Here is a 20700-nt window from a genome sequence, read left to right as displayed (position 1 = left end):
GCATTAGTTCACAAGTTACATAGGTTCAGACTTGAAGCATCAAAATGTACTCCTGTAGGTTAGCAGGAAGAGCTTACATATGATCCATATGGCAAGGGTGACTTGATGCCATTATGAAGACCTCGCCGTACATCCGGTCGGCACCACACAGCCTCCCTGAAGGCACCGTACAAAGAACTTAGCAAGCATAGGCCCCTCTCCAGAAGGCAGATTGTAGTATACTGCCTGAATCTAAACATTATTATTTATCTACCGCTATTACATATACCCCCTAGATTAGATATGTATTTTTCTGCACAGAGCATTTCCTTTGATTTTAAAATTCACTGAGGCACATACGGACTAAATTTTTCCAAGTAAAAACAGAGAAGGGCCACCACAAATATCAATTGACCTGGGCAAGTGCTCACAGACCACCGTTGGAGCCAGCGTCACTCGGCGAGCCTGGCGACCCGTGAACTTGGAGCTGTTTGTCGGCCATCATAACCTAAACAGGACAGATGGATCCAAGAGCCACCCCAGATGAGTTAAGAAAGGAAAGTGAGCTTTGGGTATAATCGTGTATAGACGCGAAGCAATCCGGTAAGGCAAACCAAAACTCGTGGAAGAAATCGAAACAGAGGATGTACCCACCTTGCGAGAGGAAGAATCAATCACACCAGATCCAGTCCCTTGCAAGCCGAAGACGAGGACGACGTGGCAACCTGAGACCAAGGGCCAACCTTAACCCTAATCAAAATGTATTTCACAAAACCAAGCAGAAAATCAAGCCCAACTGATGGACAACCATTTCTCATTTTTGAGACTTCACAACAGTTGGCCACATCGTTAATTCATAAAACGGAAGAAATCTCCTTAACATTTTAGTTCATGACATAATAGAACTACCAGCAAGTTACTGACACTTGACTAATGACTGCACCTTAGAGATATATGATTCCACCATTATATTAACAAATAAAATTGAACTCCCTACATGTTATCTGGTTGAGCTAAGCCTAGAACATGGAATTGCAACTTTTGCGCACACAAATTGAGAAGAACATAAGATGATGTCTGGGTGATGGACATAAAACAAGTTTAAAAGCTAACAATGCTAAGGTACCAGATACATGAACTATGCTCTAACAAACGTTCTGAAAAACACCTAGTAAGTGTGAACGGTAAGCAAAGAACACTCCTATCAAAATAGTGTACCAAAATTTGCAATAAATCAAATGTGTTCAAGCAACCAGAGGGCGATCTTAATTGTATAAACATGGTGTCAAGACTCACCAGGGGGAACATGTGGCGTCAATCAAGGTGAAGAAAGAAACATCACCAGTTCAGTTAGCATGAGCCGTAAGCGTAGAGCACTCATCTTGGCTGTTAGAGACGACAAAATAGAGAGGTTAACTATAATAGAGGAAACAATTATGTAGCATAAGAACCTGCTTTCTTTGAGATTCCAAATCTGTTTTTTGTGGCAATACAATTCTAAGGCCGTAAATAAAAAATATTATACTATTGTCTGGTCAGTTCAAGATCTATGTTGAATAGGTTGAAGTTCTGTCCGTACTACAAATCTCCACTTTTTGGGAAGCAGCAAACTTGGAATCAACAATGAAGATTCAAACAGGAAGACAACTGCATATTTGACTTTCATAAAAGCACTTCCGTATTTTGATCATTTATATATATCAAGTATATACACCATCGACTCAATTTCAGACTTCTTTAATCTCTAACTGAAGCAAATAACAGAAGCTTAAGCTTAAGCATCTACACACACAGAAAATATATAAAAGTTTTGTTCCTGCCATTTATAGTTGAAATAGAGTTCTGCTCTAGAGAGTTTTGTATGGTGGCTCCAGTAATAAAAGAATAGGAAGAAGACAACAATATATTCTCTGTAGTTCTATAAATACAGTTCTGCTCCATTTATAAATACATAGGGTTAGGTTTTATCTACTGGAAACCCCAATAAACCTCACAAATAGTTAGACAAGATTAAACGTTCAAAAATCAGTTAACTGGAGATTCCAGTTTTCAGATTTCAGCATTTCTAGTTCTCAGATATCAAATAGTGTTAATGAACGACCTGCAATTCCACGATGATGGGTAGAGAGAGAGAGAGAGAGAGATTGACTGTAGCAGAACTGCAGCCGAGCCCCTCCTGCCAATGGAGGAGGAAGAACGACCGGGAAACACCTACAGCGGTCACAGAACGAGTGACAGGGGAGCGCCACATCGAGCACCTGCGGCTGGCGCCCCTTGGGCGCGCAAGGCGCAACTGGTGGCAACGGCGTGCACTGCCCAGCACTGCCCAGTAATACAATATTGGAGCACTGCCCGGCGGCTTCATTATGAGAAACAAAAGGAATATGATAATCCAGAAAAGCAAAATTTGTACTCAGAAGTAGCTGCCAGTTACTACCATCTCCTGATTTTGTTCTGCACACCCTAGAAAAGAAAATGAATCTGCACTACTAAGACCTACGGCTAGACAGTTAACTACCTTATCTAACAGTTCCATTACAGAATATAGCAGCAGCAGCAAGCAGAAAGCATCAAGGTTCAGGTCACGCCACTACCAAATGTGATCCTATGGAACAAAGAGTAAATTATCTGCACAACGAAGCCTGTAAATACAAATAAACGAGTATTGTAGGCTTTTATTTATCACATTTTCAGGCTGGTGGGGCAACATAATTCTAGCTCATATCAAAAGCTAACATTGTATCCATATCAAGATGGCATATGACAGAACAGAACATTATGTAATCTGTATCTTCAAGCCACTCAAACTCAAAGCATCTACTCCCTCCGTTCCTAAATATTTGTCTTTCTAGAGATTTCAACAAGTGACTACATACGGAGCAAAATGGATGAATCTACACTCTAAAATGTCTATATACATCCGTATGTAGTAGTCCATTTGAATCTCTAAAAAGACAAATATTTAGGAACGGAGGGAGTAATAACCAAGAAGCGGCAGAATGAGATACAAAAAGATCATGTAGTGTACAGAAAAGGGAGTGCAGCAACAACGGAAAGAAACGCTAAAAGGGAACATAGAGCAGAAAACCAACCCAAAATACAAGCAAGAATTTTTAAGAAGGAACATAGAGCAGCATGAGCATGAGGCATAGAAAAATGGGGTCACCTTAAGATCAAGAATCAATGGCCCTCTCAGAGTTCAAATCATAAGGAAAGAACGACTATTATTGATTAGAGTTTTTTTAATTAGGCAAAGCACTACAACACTGGATCCTAAGCTACAGTTGAGGCATACAAAACTATAAGTGTCTGTTCTTTTCATATATAAACAACCATTAGTATCTCAACCAGAACCAAAGCAAAACAAAAAACATGGTTAAGTAACCAGCAAAGGAAGAATGAGCCTTTTGGAATTTTAAAGTAGCAAGACATGAAAAGTTCTTTTTTCCCTTCAATATTACACACATTAGGGGAGGTAGCTGCAGTTTTATTGCATAGTAGGCTCAGATTTGCCTTTCCTCGATCATATAACCTACCCCCATCATCTCTTATCACCAGATCGATCTGTTTATACAGTAGAGCTGCCCTGGTTATCACTCAACAAGAATGACCATCCAAGGGCAACAACAAGTATCACGGGATCAAAAAGGATTCTAGAGACAAGAGGGAGGATCCAACTTGATACCCACTGGTGCCTCGATTGCTCAAAGGCACACTAATTCCAGCCAAGGTAATCATCATCGCCCTAACACGAACACCACTTGAGCATAAATAAGCAACACCTTTAAATACAAATAAAAAATGGTTCAGGGTTCATTGCATAGCCGCCACGGACACCATTGTCGGCGCCGCTGATATGCCGCCCTCCTCCGTGGCCGCTGCCGCCATCGCCATGGGAACCACCTGCGTGGGAGGGAGGGAGGCAGCTGCAAGAGCGAGTGAGAGAGGAGGCGGCAGCTAGGTTTTCATCGCAGGAAGCCGCGGTCATTTTATACCCCCCCCCCCCCAAGCAAAATGACCCAGATGCCCTGGTGGGGGCACGGTATTTACATTCTGTTGCCATTGGAATTTTATCCGACGGCCGAAGTTGATCCGGTAAATATCCAACGACCCACAGCGATTTGGATCGAGATCCGACAGCCTGTATCGCGAGGAGATTTCGATCCGACGGTCCAGAATCCAAACGCACGGGAGAGCTCCATTTCGGTTCAGACTCTAACAAGGGGATGCATAGCGGGCTGGAACACCCAGTGTGGGGATGTTAAGCAATGGAGAGCTAGGTCAGGTTGAAGGCGGTGGTGGAAGGCGTTGCGCGAGAAAGGAAGTGGGCACATCCAGCGCCGCTGGCAAGCACATCAGGCCACGACCTCAAACAATCCGATTGCCGTTGGCGGCCTTTTTATCCGTCTAAACTGTGCAAAACAACTAAAGAAATAAAAAACAAATTACAGTTTTCTCTGGCAGTGCTACACTAATGACACATCCGACAAAGTCCAGTTTCATGGTATGAATGAAATTGACGCATAAAGCACCTAAAGTTTTATTTATATTACCTTGCATGTAGCCGTATGTAAACTCATAGAGTCGGAACACACGGATTGATGCTTAGGGCCAGCATCACCTTGGTTGCTTCATACTCAATTATTCTCTGAAACAAAAGGTATAAGTTTTCAGTGCTTAATGAATACTTTCTAGCTTTGCAATTGATTACATTTATCTGTTCCAAGAGGAGAGTAAGAAATCATCAGATGACACCAGAAAGGATCAGTCATAAAAACAATTGAGGGGAGAATGTTGGTCTAACATCCATTAGTAAATCCTACAACGGGATAGGGGCAGAACAGATGCATATTTGCACCAACTCAGAGAGCCTGGTGATAAACCAAAAGCGCCTCATTTTCTTCTTGTGACTGATTCATCAAGCATTTTCGTCGTAGAGCAGTCTTCGTCATCGAAGCGGCTCGCACCATAGTCATCTTTGGTAGAATTAGATGGGCAGTAGGTAGGGAATTCATCATACTTAGAGCAGTCTGACTCTACATCATATGGATAGATGTCTAAGTTCTAGACCACATCAATTGCCATCATAGATAGGTGGTCAAGGTTCTCGGCTTCTTGAATAACACTACAGAAATCCCAGGTTACATCGCCTGTATCTTCATCAAAATCCCAGGTTCTCGGCTTCTACTGAATTGTCCAGATCATCCTCGGCTAAACCAAACAGAGGCGACACTTAGTTCTGAGCAGCAGCTCGATTCTGCTCAATGATCTCTGCATAGTAATACAACCCTATTCTCTACTGTCCGTAAAAGCATATAAATGTGGGTGGAGGCACCCCTAGATAAAAAGAAATTATCAGGATCATAATTACTGCATGTGCACAGTAACTTGGACATATTTTGCATAGCACACTTAGTAGGTGCATGGTAAACAAAGTCCTTCAGTTCAGTTATATACTTAAAGAATACTGATGAAAATCAGAAAACACAATATGATAGAAGGATATGCCAAATTCATCACTTCGAAAGAAAACACAATGCTGATTCCAAACTTCACCAACAGGAATACACACATTTCAGTGATGCCATGCATATCAGCATATACACATTATACATAACTTATTGGTCAACAGAACAAAGAGTATACCTTACTGAGAAATTCAGCGACAACCAGCCAAAGATTTCTTTTCAACAGTCCTTGATTTCTCATAATAATAATAAAACCATGGTGTGCATTATCAATAGCAAAGCTCTGAAAAGAAAAATGAATCAAAGACAGATTATCCAAAGCTCTGATAACCATGGCTTATGTAACCCATCCCAACAAAGTGAAAGAAAACCAAAGCCTATAGGAGTAAACAAAATAGAAAATCTGAATCATGCTGATTATAAGTTGTAATAATACTTAAGGAAGGTATTAGTTGTGAATGTAATCAGAATTGCCTTGCTATCCTCACCTATATTTATTCTCTAGCGAAGGACAAACTTTTCTGAATCAAACTATTGGTAGAGACGACAAAATGAAAGAAGTACAAAGAATGCAGAGAACAAAAAAGTATCTCTTCCATGCATGTAAGAACCTAAATTAGATAGCAAAAACAAGCATGAATTGAACTCTTCCTCAAAATAACAAATGGAGTTGATGACACATGCATCCATTCAGGATATATGTTTTCCAAATTGTTTATGATATTTTAACAGCCGGCAAAGAATACAAGTACAACACCTGTCCCTAATGGAAAGGGACTTAATAATCAGTCTCAGAATACAACTTAATTACGAACTCAGTAAGGAGGCTTTAATTTTAATTGATGAGAGAAAAAATAGAATCCTAAACTTGATTAGACCCATTGAAAGATCAGCCTACAGAGCTCACACCTAAGGATTGAGACCAAATTTTAGATGGTCTGAAACTCTGAATGTTAGTGTGCCTTATACAAGTTTCCCTCAAATTTTAGATTGCTAGCTGACAAAATTCCTTCATCCACAAACCCAGAAAAAAAGAATCACCATGTCTCAAACGGAAGCATCACTAATTCTTACAATTGCAATTGCAAAATAGAATGCAGGGGTCTGATGGTCTCCCTATTGCAGAAGAAAGCAACCTGACAATGAACCTGTGCCCCAACCTAATTGAGGATCAATCTCAATATCTCAAGAGTGAACACACAAGGTCTAAATGGATAAAATGTCATGCTTCAGATGTTAAAAGGGAGAGATGTTATCTCTTAGTGATGGTCCCCCACTGTCTTTACATTCCAAATAGGGAATTACCAAGGCGTGAGGAGAGAAAAATAAACATGCCAAGAGCAAAAAATAATAGTACAGTATATCTTTGAGTAGATCGAGTTGGGGCTACTGTTTGCAATTTTACTGGTCAGTAAGAAAGGGAACGGGGGAATTATATCTTGTCAATCTTGAACTGGACTCACTGTGACTGTCCTCCTCTAAGCAAGGAAATGCACATGCGAGGAAGCAAACAAAGGAGGGAGAAAAAAGGGAAGGAGGAGGCTAGCAGCTTGCGTACGTGGTGGAGGATGGGCCGAGGAGCTGGTTCTCCTTGAGCGGCTGGAAGGAACCCCACGGAGCAGTTGCCGGCGCTATGGTTGGGGCAGTCGTTAACGAACTTGGTGATGAGGAAGATGGCGACGCAGGCGACAGAGGCGGCCAGCGCCGGGAGTTGGGGCGCGCCCTGAGTCGTGTCGGGTTCGGGTGCACGGGCGGGCGATGCGGGCGCTCGACGCGGCCTTCGACGGCGCCAGTGCCGGGGCCAGGGCCAGGGCCGGCGCGAGGGGGATGAGGCGAGCAGCACCTGAGGAGCGACGGCGGGGCAAGAAGAGAGGCGGCGACGGCGGCCGGATCCAGAGACGCGGAGGAGATGCCCGGGGACGTGTCAGCCGCGGGCGCCGGCGCAGGCGCGTGGCCGCCGTGGCTCACCTCACCAGAAACGTGGGCTCTGGCGGTCGTGCTGCGGATTGGGGGGAGGCACCGGCAGAAATTGGCTGCTCCTCCTCGCCGGGATCCACCGGCAAAGGTGATGGGGTGAGGAAGGGGAAGGGGGAGCTCAAGGAGATGGAGCGGTCGTGGCACGAGGGGGAGGAGGGCCGCCGTCGTGCTCCTCGTCCTCCCCCCGCGTCTGCTCATCGCGGTTCGAGGAGGTGGGCGGCGGCGGCGGCGATGTGGGTGGGAGGAGAGGAGGCGCGCGGGAGGAAGGGAGAGAGGAGGCGGCGGCTAGGTCTCCACCACAGGAGCGCCCCCCTTTTATACGCCCCGCACGCGAAATGACCGGAATGCCCTGGTGGGGGCATGGATATTACATTTTGTTGCCATTGAAATTTTATCCGATGGCCGAGGTTGATCGGGTAAATATCCAACAACCCACAGCGATTTGGATCGAGATCCGACGGCCTGTATCGCGAGGAGATTTCGATCCGACGGTCTAGAATCCAAACGCACGGGAGAGCTCCATTTTGGTCTGGACTCTAACAAGGGGATACATACCAAATCTGTCTATTGCTCACCTCACATATATTTGGGCAGCCCTGTACGCGAATCGGGTGGTTTTCTACTGGATTTCTTTTTTATTCTGTGCAAGTTCATGTCTAATTTCCTCTTTTTATTTTTAAATTGTGTTCCCTATATATAAAAGTTTCAAAAAAATTTATTGTACAATTATTGTGTATTCTAAATCTCTATTCTATTTTTGTTATTTTGTACCTTGAAGAGGTAAACATGAACTAATTTTCTTACACACTAATCTTTTAATGCACATTGAACATTTTCTGAAAACACGTTGACCAATTTCTAAAAACACATTGATAATTGTGTAATAGTAATAAATTTTAGAAATGTACTAAAAATGTTAAAGATGTTTGTAAATATCTAAGAAGAATTTTACACAATAATATTTGAATGCACGTTGAACATTTTCTAAAAATATGTTGAACATTTTTTTAAATACACTTTGCCAAAAAACTAATGCTTGACGAACATTTTGTAAACACGTTGGCAATCTTTTAATTTTGTAAAATGCAAACGTGATGCGGAGCATCCCTCCATCATCCCCGTGGAGTCTACTACAACTCATCAAGCACGTCGAGAGGGACAAATGACAAGAGCTCGTGCACGTGCCATCGAAACCGAGGTTAACTCTTTCCTCTTTGATCTTCATTGGAATTGACATGAGAATTGGGTTCAACCTCAAAGAGAAACATTGTGCATTCGTAGGTACCAACGGGATGACCGTAGGAAGCTAGCAGGGAGTCACAAGCAACCAAGAAGGGAGAAGGAAGAGCTCCAAGACACGAAGCACCAGAGGCTCTCTGGACACCCCAGGTGCCCGCACCATCCACCCTTGGGTGACCAGACCCCCCCCCCCCCCGGTGCCCCCAGACTTGTTCTTGAGTGTTTCTCTTGTGATTTCCCCTCTTGTTCTTCGTGTTCTTCGCGTTTTTTGTGGATCACCCTCCAATTCGTGAAAGATCTCCACTTAGGGTCTCCACCCTACATCAAAATGAAGTCTTGAAAATATAAAACTTGGCATGGTGCCCTCGTATGATACCTAGAGGCTCTAGTAAAAAATTGAGAAAGTTTCGATAGTGGTGGTATCCGCTACTTAGAAATTGGCCACTCCGAGGAAGAATCTATGTTACAAGAAGGAAGAGGTCAGTTGTGAAGGTAAAGCGACCATTGCATCATATGTTGACCTTAAAATGTTTCGTACACTTAGTATACACCGTTATATGATCGATGCCAAAAATTGAGATTTTTCGGGGTTCGTTTGCCATATTTAAGTCATTTCATGCATTTTTCGTGGCATTTAATGAATACAATTCAATTTTGAATTGCAAGTGCATGAAAAAGTTGGCCAATTTGGTTTGAAAACCCTACTTGTTTTATTGAGTCTATATTTGCGTCTTATCCAAGAAACTAAACGGAGTTACACACATGAGGGTGACAGACTCGACCTTGAACATGGAGTTTATTGATTTTTTTTAATTCTACAAAATGCAGACGAATTTTGAAAAAAAATTGGAACTTGGCATGGTGCCCTCACATGAATACTGTTGAATGCTCCCGCATAAAAAAAAGAATACTGTTGACTGCATGCACGGAAGCATTTTTTATTATTCTCAAAAGAATTAGTACGCTGTTGAAAAAATTGTACGCATGGCAATACTACCTGTAGAAAATATGCAAACAGCCTATAGAAAATTTAGATAGATTTAATTTATTTATTCTTCATAGGATGTTAAGTTATTTAAAGTTTACGGTAATTTATTTATTTAGATAGATTTAATTTATTTATTTATTCTTCATAGGACAAATTTTGAGTTATTTATTTATTTATTCATCAAACTAACTTTATCTGTATTTTCAAGTTTGAATTTGAAAAAGCTAAAAGATTTCACAAACACGTCAATAACATTTCTTTTAGAATAAAAGTCTATTTTTTAAAGAATTCTTCATATAGAAATGTGTTGTGCTACCATGATTTGATACGAATTGTAAAAAACTGTCCACAAGTTCCCAACATGATAATTTTATTATAGCATATAATATCTTACTTTTATTTTACATGATTTACTAGTATTGTGATGACACATAATAATCTAACGTGCAAAAGCACGGACAAATTAGTAGTAAAAAAAGAAAAGGGATTCAAAACCTGAGGTTGCCTAGACTTGACCCAGACATAGAGTTTGGTTATTTTGTTTTTAATTCTGAAAATGCAAACGAAGTCTAGAAAACATGAAACTTGGCCTCGTGCCCTCATATGACACCTAAAGGTTGTGGTAAAGATTTGAGAAGGTTTTGCAAAAGCTATGACGTACGCTGCTTAAAAATTGGGTCATCTCCAAAGAAGAATCTATGTTTCGAGAGGGAATGAGCCATGTGTGAAGGCGAAAAGACATATGCTTCATCACTAGCCTTGAATTAATTATTTTCAGAGAACTTAGTACATTTAGTACCTTCCACTCTCACATAACAACACACAAGCAGTATGTTAAACCACTTTGAAAAATATTGAAACTTTTAAAAATAAAATATATGTAGTATGTAGATGTAGAAGGTGTGCTGGGGTCATATGTTATTTTTTTTGCAAATTGTTTTAGAACGGTGCCTTACTTAGTTATTTGCGAAATGGATAAACGAAGTTCAAAATATGGACTGCCTTGCTCACAGCTGGGCCTAGAGTCAACAAGAGCCCATTAGGTTCCTAGCTGAGTATGCATGTATCCTGCATGAAGAAAATCGTGGCATCTGATTGGTTCACTCTACCCTCACGCGGATCGCCAGTCACAGCCGTCAGATCCTCTCCAATCCAACGGTGGTAGACTGGTTCGCATCTCCTGTGTTTCTTCTCCACCCACGAGACATATCTGTCGATCCTTCCAGATCCTATCCTCGCAGCGCCTTCCTTCCTCCTTCCCCTAATCCACATCTTCCTTCTCTCAGCATCTCCATTCCACTATCCTCTCACCAAAGGCAAGCACAACCCCCACGAGTCTACGACGCCCATGCCGCCATCTAATCCTTTGCGTGTACCGCGCTGGGCCGTCGAGGGGTCTGCATCGACCGGTCGACGGGGAGCAGCGCTGTGGCGGACGCACGACCGAACGGTGCGACGACCTCCACTTCCCGAGCGTTGGCGGCGGGGCCTATGGCGCCAGCGGGATGGCTTCCCGTTCAGCCGCGACCGGTGCCCGTGTCGCTGCAAGTCGCTTGCCGCCTCAACGACTGCCTCGTCCACATAAGCAGCGACGCCCCCAAAGGCCGACCTGGCGCTGGTACCGTTGGTGTGGCTTGTGCCCGAGTCGCTGCAGGCCGCGAACGGGAACGGCGACGGGCTCGCAGACTTGGATGGGTCTGGCGCGGCAGAATACCGACGGGCGTGCTCGAGGTCGCCCGACAATGGGTACTGGGGCGCCGACGGGCTCATGACCGCCCCTCCACGGCCACGCGTCCAAAGTGCAGGGCGGAGCGGACGCGAGCGCGATGGGCACCGAGGCGGCGTCGTGCACGTGATCCCCTCCCATGCGTGCTTGAGGAGCCAGAATCTAGAGGCACCATATGCGGCCAGATCCCCTCCTAGGCGTTCTTCCGTGGTGGAAAAATTATGGTTTTTTTATTTATTTTTAGCCAATGGAAGACGATGGTGGATCTGGTGGATCCTAGCCTAATAAGTTCAGCGTCATGATGTTGTACTCTGCTTTCAAAAAAAAAATCAACGAGCATGACTTGGCTGTAACTTGCATTTATGTAATTTTTTAGTGGGTTTCATTTTCCTTTTCATTATTGGTTGTAATTTATGTTTGTGTGATTTTTTAATTTAATGGTGTGAGCAAAAATCTTTTAAAAAAGTACGTGCTTGAAATGTTAACAGACACAAAATAATAGGTATTGGTATAGACTATAATTGGTGGGCTAAAGTTGCATCTAATGGAAATGAGTGGGCCAAAATTCTAATTGGGCCACAACTTCATCGGGCTGAGATTTTAACTGGGCTGATGGTCACATGGGCCGAAGCCGAAAATAATGGACCGAAATTGTCTATGGGCTGATTACTAGATGGGCCGCCATGTTGGATTCATGTTGGCTGCCATGTCGGATGATGACATGGCATGCGCGTTAACGTCGTTGTTAGCACGTCAGTTAAGTGCCATACATGACGGTCAAGAGCCGTCATGGATCCATGACAATATTGGTAGCTCCATCATGGAGCGCATGATGATCAAATTATGACGCGATATATATGACGGATTTCGAATCCGTCACACATGGCCATCCATGATGGTTTTGTGCCCAGCAATGATGGTTTGGTTTCGTCATGTATTAACTGATTTCTTGTAGTGATCGGCCACCATCCCCGGAACATTAGCGACGATGTCGCCTCTAGACACATTGAGCGGGTGGCACGATTGATTTGCTTGTTCGCCGAGCTTTGCAATTTTTTTCGTAGCTGCTCGTTCTTTTGATGTCTGACAATACTTATATTTTCTTTTTCTCGGTCTGGTAGACATGTCCTTCACATAGATAACATGTGTCACATCATTGGCTAGGACGAACGGTTCGTCAATGTACCCAAGATTTTTCAGATCCACTGTTGTCATTCCGTACTATGGGTCTACCTGTACCCCGCCTCCTGACAGATTGACCCATTTGCACTTAAACAAAGGGACCTTAAAATCATGTCCGTAGTCAAGTTCCCATATGTCCACTATGTAACCATAATATGTGTCCTTTCCCCTCTCAGTTGTTGCATCAAAGCGGACACCGCTATTTTGGTTGGTGCTCTTTTGATCTTGGTCAATCGTGTAAAATGTATTCCCATTTATCTCGTATCCTTTGTAAATCAATACAGTCAAAGATGGTCCCCTAGACAACAAGTACAACTCATCACAAACAGTGTTGTCACCTCTGAGACGTGTTTCCAACCAACTGCTGAAAGTCCTGATGTGTTCACATGTAATCCAGTCGTCGCACTAGTCTGGGTGTTTGGAGCGCAGACTGTTCTTGTGTTCATCGACATATGGGGTCACCAAGGTAGAGTTCTGTAGAACTGTGTAGTGTGCTTGAGACCAAGAATATCCGTCCCTGCATATTATTGAGTCCCTTCCAAGCGTGCCTTTTCCAGTCAGTCTCCCCTCATACCGTGATTTAGGGAGACCTGTCTTCTTAAGGCCAGGAATGAAGTCAACACAAAATCCGATGACATCCTCTGTTTGATGGCCCATGGAGATGCTTCCTTCTGGCCTAGCGCGGTTACGGACATATTTCTTTAGGACTCCCATAAACCTCTCAAAGGGGAACATATTGTGTAGAAATACGGGCCCCAGGATGACAATCTCGTCGACTAGATGAACTAGGACGTGCGTCATGATATTAAGAAGGATGGTGGGAACACCAACTCGAAACTGACAAGACATTGCGCCACATCACTCCTTAGCCTTGGTACAATTTCTGGATCGATCACCTTCTGAGAGATTGCATTGAGGAATGCACATAGCTTCACAATGGCCAATCAGACGTTTTCTGGTAGAAGCCCCCTCAATGCAACCGGAAGCAGTTGCGTCATAATCACGTGGCAGTCATGAGACTTAGGTTCTGGAACTTTTTCTCTGCCATATTTATTATTCCCTTTATATTCGACGAGAAGCCAGTCGGGACCTTCATACTGAGCAGGCATTCAAAGAAGATTTCTTTCTCTTCTTTCGTAAGAGCATAGCTGGCAGGACCTTCATACTGCTTTGTAGGCATGCCGTCTTTTTCGTGCAAACGTTGTAGGTCCTCCCGTGCCTCAAGTGTATCTTTTGTATTTCCATACACGCCCAAGAAGCCTAGAAGGTTCACGCAAAGGTTCTTCGTCACGTGCATAACGTCGATTAAAGAGCGGATCTCTAGGTCTTTCCAGTAGGGTAGGTCACAAAATATAGATTTCTTCTTCCACATGGGTGCGTGTCCCTCAGCGTCATTCGGAACAGCTAGTGCGCCGGGACCCTTTCCAAAGATTACATGTAAATCATTGACCATAGCAAGTACGTGATCACCGGTATGCATGGCGGGATTCTTCCGGTGATCTGCCTCGCCTTTGAAATGATTGACTTTCTTTCGACATTGATGGTTGGTCGGAAGAAATTAACGATGGCCCAGGTACAAATTCTTCCTGCAGCTTCCCAGGTATATACTATCGGTGTCAAGTAAACAGTGCGTGCATGCGTGGTATCCCTTGTTTGTCTGTCCTAAAAGGTTACTGAGAGCGGGTTAATCATTAATGGTCACAAACAGCAACGCCTTTAGGTCAAATTCCTCTTGTTTGTGCTCATCCCATGTATGTACACCATTTCCATTCCACAGCTGTAAAAGTTCTTCAACTAATGGCCTTAGGTACACATCAATGTCGTTGCCGGGTTGCTTAGGGCCTTGGATGAGAACTGGCATCATAATGAACTTCCGCTTCATGCACATCCAAGGAGGAAGGTTATACATACATAGAGTCACGGGCCAGGTGCTGTGATTGCTGCTCTGCTCCCCGAAAGGATTAATGCCATCCGTGCTTAAAGCAAACCATACGTTCCTTGGGTCACTTGCAAACTCATCCCAGTATTTTCTCTCGATTTTTCTCCACTGCGACCCGTCAGCGGGTGCTCTCAACTTCCCTTCTTTCTTACGGTCCTCATTGTGCCATCGCATCAACTTGGTATGCTCTCTGTTTCTAAACAGACGTTTCAACCGTGGTATTATAGGAGCATACCACATCACCTTCGCAGGAACCCTCTTCCTGGGGGGCTCGCCGTCAACATCATCAGGGTCATCTCGTCTGATCTTATACCGTAATGCACCGCACACCGGGCATGCATTCAGATCCTTATATGCACCGTGGTAGAGGATGCAGTCATTAGGGCATGCATGTATCTTCTGCACCTCCAATCCTAGAGGGCATACGACCTTCTTTGCTGCGTATGTACTGTCGGCCAATTCGTTATCCTTTGGGAGCTTCTTCTTCAATATTGTCAGTCACATCATTCTCTGCCTTCCACTGCAGCAATTCCAGTACGGTATCGAGCATTGTGTTGCCATCTTCGCAATTGGGGTACAACCCTTTTTTGTGATCCTCTAACATGCGATCAAACTTCAGCTTCTCCTTTTGACTTTCGCATTGCGTCCTTACATCGACAATGACCCGACGGAGATCATCATCATCGGGCACATCGTCTGGTTCCTCTTGATCTTCAGCAGCTTCGCCCGTTGCATCATCATCATGCACATCGTCTGGTTCCTCTTGATCTTCAGTAGCATCACCGTATTCAGGGGGCACATAGTTGTCATCGTACTCTTCTTCTTCGCGTCTTCCATCATAACCCCTATTTCTCCGTGCCTCATCCAAACATTATAGTGTGGCATGAAACCCTTGTAAAGCAGGTGGGTGTGAAGGATTTTCTAGTCAGAGTAAGACTTCATATTCCCACATATAGGGCATGGACAACACATAAAACCATTCTGCTTGTTTGCCTCAGCCACTTCGAGAAAATCATGCACACCCTTAATGTACTCGGAGGTGTGTCTTTCACCGTACATCCATTGCCGGTTCATCCGCGTGCATTATATATAATTAAGTGTGTCAAAAATCATTACAGAACATCATGAATAGATAATTAAGTGACCAAATTAATAGAAGTTCATCATCACATTAAAACCAAAGTACATACATAGTTCTCATCTAACAACATAAAGCTCTGCAGAGCATATAAATTAATTAAACCATACATTGAAACTATGTAAAACATTTCAATGCGAAAACAAATGCGATCATAATCGCAACCAAGGTAACAACTGATCCAACGGCATAATGATACCAAGCCTCGGTATGAATGGCATATTTTCTAATCTTTCTAATCTTCAAGCGCATTGCATCCATCTTGATCTTGTGATCATCGACGACATCCGCAACATGCAACTCCAATATCATCTTCTCCTCAATTTGTCTTATTTTTTCCTTCAAGAAATTGTTTTCTTCTTCAACTAAATTTAACCTCTCGACAATAGGGTCGGTTGGAATTTCCGGTTCAACAACCTCCTAGATAAATAAAATCTATGTCACGTTGGTCGGCATAATTTTCATAAACAATAAATGAACCAGTAGTTATGAAAAGATAATATATACCACATCCGAATCATAGACATGACGAGGGCCGACGGGGTCGGATACCAAAACCATCGCACTATATAAGATGCAATAATAAAAGTAAGAAAATAATACAAGTATCTATCTAAACATACAAGTAAGAATATTTTTCCTTTCAGAAAGAAGATAAGACCAACAGTCTCACCACGGTGGTGCCGGCGATGAGATCGGCGCGGGCGATCGACGGCGGTGAAGACGGAGACGGGACGTGACAGACCGCTAAACCTAGACAAATATTGAGGAAAATGGAGTTTGAAGGTCGAGCTTGGAGAGGAGAAAGTTAAGTAGTGTGGCTCGGGCATTCCATCGAACACCTCGTGTGCATAGGAGGTGAGCTAGAGCACCACAAAGCTCTCCAACGGTCAGGCAGAAAAACAGAGCAGTGAAGTGCTCTGCTCGTGGGCGAGGGGTATATATAGGCAATTCATTGGTCCCGGTTCGTGGCATGAACCGGGACTAAAGGGCAGCGTTTAGTCCCGGTTCAAGCCACCAACCGGGACCAATGGTGGTGGGCCAGGAGCGAGGCCCATTGGTCCCGGTTCGTCCCACCAACCGGGACCAAAAGGTCCATACGAACCGGGACCAATGGCCCACGTGGCCCGACCGGCCCCCGGGGCTCACGACCCGGGTCCAATGCCCCCATGGGTCCCGGTTCTGGACTGAACCGGGACTAATGGGCTGACCCGGCCTGGACCATTGCCCCCTTTTATACTAGTGATGGCAGCCAGATAGGTTGTACCCTCATCTTACTTGTGTGCAACTTTTATGGCTTTGTTATTCATCTAAGCATGGAAAATAGATCATCACATTTCACTGTATATTCATGTTGATCTCTTACGGGTCTTGTTCAGGAGTTAACATTGTTCCATAGTTCAGCTAACATACTTGTTCTTTAGGTAACGATGTTCCATAGTTATCATCCATCAGCCAATGCTATACCACAGGCTCGTGATTATAGTATTATACCACTTCTAGTATTACCTATGTTGTTCTTTAATACTTTTGTGTGCCATCTAGTTAATCTCGAGTACAAACAATACATATTCTGTAGCTTTCATCTGTGTTCTCCCTTTAGTTTATGAGACCTGTTGCTGCTAGTTAACCCCAGTCCTACTGTTTATATCATCTCCTACAGGCACTCATTACATAAATCTAACTACTAGTTGTCTTTCATGCATGTCAGATATAATTTCACACACTGATATATCCAGAAGAACCTCATGAAGCAATGTAAAGGCCAATAAACTTGATGTCAATGATACCCAATATGATGGAACATGTAAAGGCAGTTCTTCAGAAGACTTGCAGAAAGATGATGAATCCTCTTCACCCCACAAGGTCCTTGCTCTAACTTGGCCTGTGATATGGGTACAACATGCATATAATGTCCTGGAGTGTATCTACTCTGTTGCAATGCCATGTGCTTAGCATGCTGATCATGCATGTAAATATGTCATGCCTTCCTGTTTTTCAGTACCTATTCCATTCATGATAAAACGTTTTCAAATTCAAGTACTGTCATTCTACTCTATTGCAATGCCATCTGCTTAATTTGGACATCATGCTTCTGAATATCTTATGCATTGTTATTCATCAGTATGTACTTCATCTGTCTACCATACCATGTTTCTTTACATTGAAGTGTTGTTCTAGTGCTCTGTTGCAAGGCCATCTTATTTTCCCAATCATACACGTGTATGTTGCCTTAGTTATTTTTGTATGTATTCCGCTAGCATACAATTTTTCATTCAACTAGTGTTTTTTTGTTGTGTTGTCCTGTCGTATCCCTAGCTCTTACACCATACTCCCTGCGTCCGGATTACGTGTTGCCGAAATGGATAAAAAGGATGTATCTAGAACTGAAATATGCCTAGACCCATCCATTTTTTTCTGGAAGGAGGGAATACATGTCAATATGTCATGCCTTTCTATTCTTCAGTACCTATTCCATCTCTCTGCTGTCGCATGTTTTATAATTAAAGCACCATTGTTTTATACAAGGCATGCAAGGGGAAGACGACTATGTTAGAATCTGAAGGGTTACAAACAAGGCTTTTGCAAAAGATCCAAATGCCAGGAGATAATAAACCAACTCCAGTTTTTATAGATACTGCTCCAGCACAGAGAAACTGAACTCCGACTGATAATAAGCAGATTCCAGTGGCCAAAGAACTAGTCCGCTCTAGTCCAGCAAAAATATGTCAACTCCATTCTAAGAAGCGTGTGCGTATCCTTGCATCATGAAATTTTATAGCATGCTGATCATATTTTCTACATGTTTCTTACCCATATCTCTTTTAGAAAATAAGCTTAACAGATAGAAGAATTTCTGCAATGGTATCGTTTATGAGGAAAGATTCTTGCAGTAATTCTCTGTGCTCCAATGTAGATGTAAGTACCTGTTGTATATCACTATATTTTTACATCAGCATGTATTTTGTTAAACGACGTGAATCCAACCTTTATCTGATCTAAATTTAGTTGTAGCAAAATGTATGATTAAAGGCCACAATGTTGATTTTTGTAAGGAAAACTGCCTGGTAGTTTTGCATCCTGAGCTGCATGAGTGTACTATCTCATATCAGTGGGTTTGAATACTTTGGTTCTGCAGTGGGTTTTTCAGTGTTTTTTTACTGTGTTTTCCTATCGTATCCCTAGCTCTTACATCATACTCCCTCCTTCCGGATTACATGTCGCAGAAATGGATAAAACTGGATGTATCTAGAACTGAAATACGCCTAGACCCATCCATTTATTTCCGGATGGAGGGAATACATGCCAATATGTTATGCCTTTCTATTCTTCAGTACCTATTCCATCTTTGGTGTAGCATGTTTTATAACTGAATCACCATTCTTCTATATAAGGCATGCAAGGGGAAGACGACTATGTTAGAATCTGAAGGGTTACAAACCAGGTCTTTGCAAAAGATCCAAACGCCAGGAGATAATAAACCAACTCCATTTTTCATAGATACTGATCCAGCACAGAGAAACCTAACTCCCATTGATAATAAGCGGATTCAAGTGGCCAAAGAACTAGTCCGCTCCAGTCCAGCAAAAGAATGTCAACTCCATTCTAAGAAGCGTGTGTGTATCCTCGCATCATGAAATTTTATAGCATTCTGATCATATTTTCTACATGTTTCTTACCTATCTCTTGTTTAGAAAATAAGGTTAAACGATAGAAGACTTCCTCCATTGTGATCCTATTCGAGGAAAATAACTTGCGGGAATTCTCGATGCTCCAATGCTGATGTAAGTACCTGTTGTATATCACTATATTTTTACATCAGCATGTATTTTGTTAATCGGCGTGAATCTAACCTTTATCTGATCTAAAATTAGTTGTAGCAAAATGTTAAAGGCGCCAATATTGATTTTTGTAAGGAAAACTGCCTGGTAGTTTTGCATACTGAGCTGCATGAATGTACTATCTCATATCACGCACATTACTGAATTGTAGTGCTTCTCTGGTTGCCCATTCATTCATTGTGTCAATGTTGCTTTTGTATTACCTTACCTGGCTGATGATGGCTGTGCCATATTGTGTTAATTTGGTGTAGGCTAGTTGCCCAAACATTCGTTGTGTCAATGTTTCTTTCCTATTATCTGACTTGGCCAATGATAGCAATGCTAGTGTGTTAATTTTGTGCAGGCTGCTGAAGATAAGAAGACAAACTCTGAAAATAGCAAGGCAACCCCATTGGTTCTTTCCAGTAAATCTAAGCCAGGTAATATGGCAATAACTCATGATTAATCTGTTTGGTTCCCGTCCTAATTTATGTTGTGATGCAGTGGTCGAGACACTCTCCACTATCAATAATACAAGCCTGCCAAAATCGCCATCTGAATCTGTTTAGTATCCTCTGTCTCGAATGCAATGGAATAAATGTATGTTTGTGAACCAATTAATGGCTGAAGCAATGATGGAAATGGTGGATGAATCAGAGGTGCAATACAACAACTTATCAATGTTTTTAGAGACAGTGTAGCAAAGCATCAAGAACTTGCCCACATGCTTATGGGCGTCATCTGTGCTGAGGTTGCAGATTGTGACGTTGTAGATGGTTAGGTTCTGATCATTTATTAACACTGGCATCAATCTTTGATTGCCCAGTGGATGTAATTTCCTGTAATATATGCTGGATGTGCAACGTTATTCCCTGTATGCCGTACCTTTGCTTGATCGGTTTTGGTCCTGTGCATAATTGCTCGTCGTAATGGGCTCAAATTATCTAATTTGGCCTAAAGACATGTACGAACTTTAGTGGGCCCATTAAGTTAATGGGCCGTTACTAAGCCGAAAGTTAATGGTCGGCCCTCTTACCTCCCGGTTCGTTAACAGACCGACATCGAACACTACAAAAAAAAGACACATCCGTGACATTTTGGGCCAAATGAAATTTTTTTCTGTCATACATATGACACTTCTATGACGATAATTGTGACATAACCCGGTATCATCATAGATGTTGTGGGCTCCTACTTCTATGACAAAAAATCATGACAGAAAATGGGCTGGATGAATAGTGAG

The 20700-nt window shown here is 42.8% G+C and overlaps 1 long non-coding RNA gene across 1 annotated transcript; it reads right to left on the bottom strand.

Annotated features, from left to right (window-relative positions):
• Window positions 1-217: 217 nt before the first annotated feature.
• Window positions 218-5618, bottom strand: LOC123108612 (uncharacterized). Its single transcript, XR_006451943.1, has 4 exons — window positions 4533-5618; window positions 1276-1365; window positions 634-704; window positions 218-487 (listed from the first exon to the last, which is right to left on the bottom strand). It is a non-coding gene; the product is annotated as an uncharacterized lncRNA (long non-coding RNA).
• Between the last annotated feature and the right edge of the window lie 15082 nt (window positions 5619-20700).

The sequence above is a fragment of the Triticum aestivum genome, chromosome 1B, assembly GCF_018294505.1.
Source record: "Triticum aestivum cultivar Chinese Spring chromosome 1B, IWGSC CS RefSeq v2.1, whole genome shotgun sequence".
NCBI classification, from domain to species: Eukaryota; Viridiplantae; Streptophyta; class Magnoliopsida; order Poales; family Poaceae; genus Triticum; species Triticum aestivum.
The sequence above is the reverse complement of the archived record's forward strand: the minus strand, read 5'-3'. Positions and strand labels throughout refer to the sequence as shown.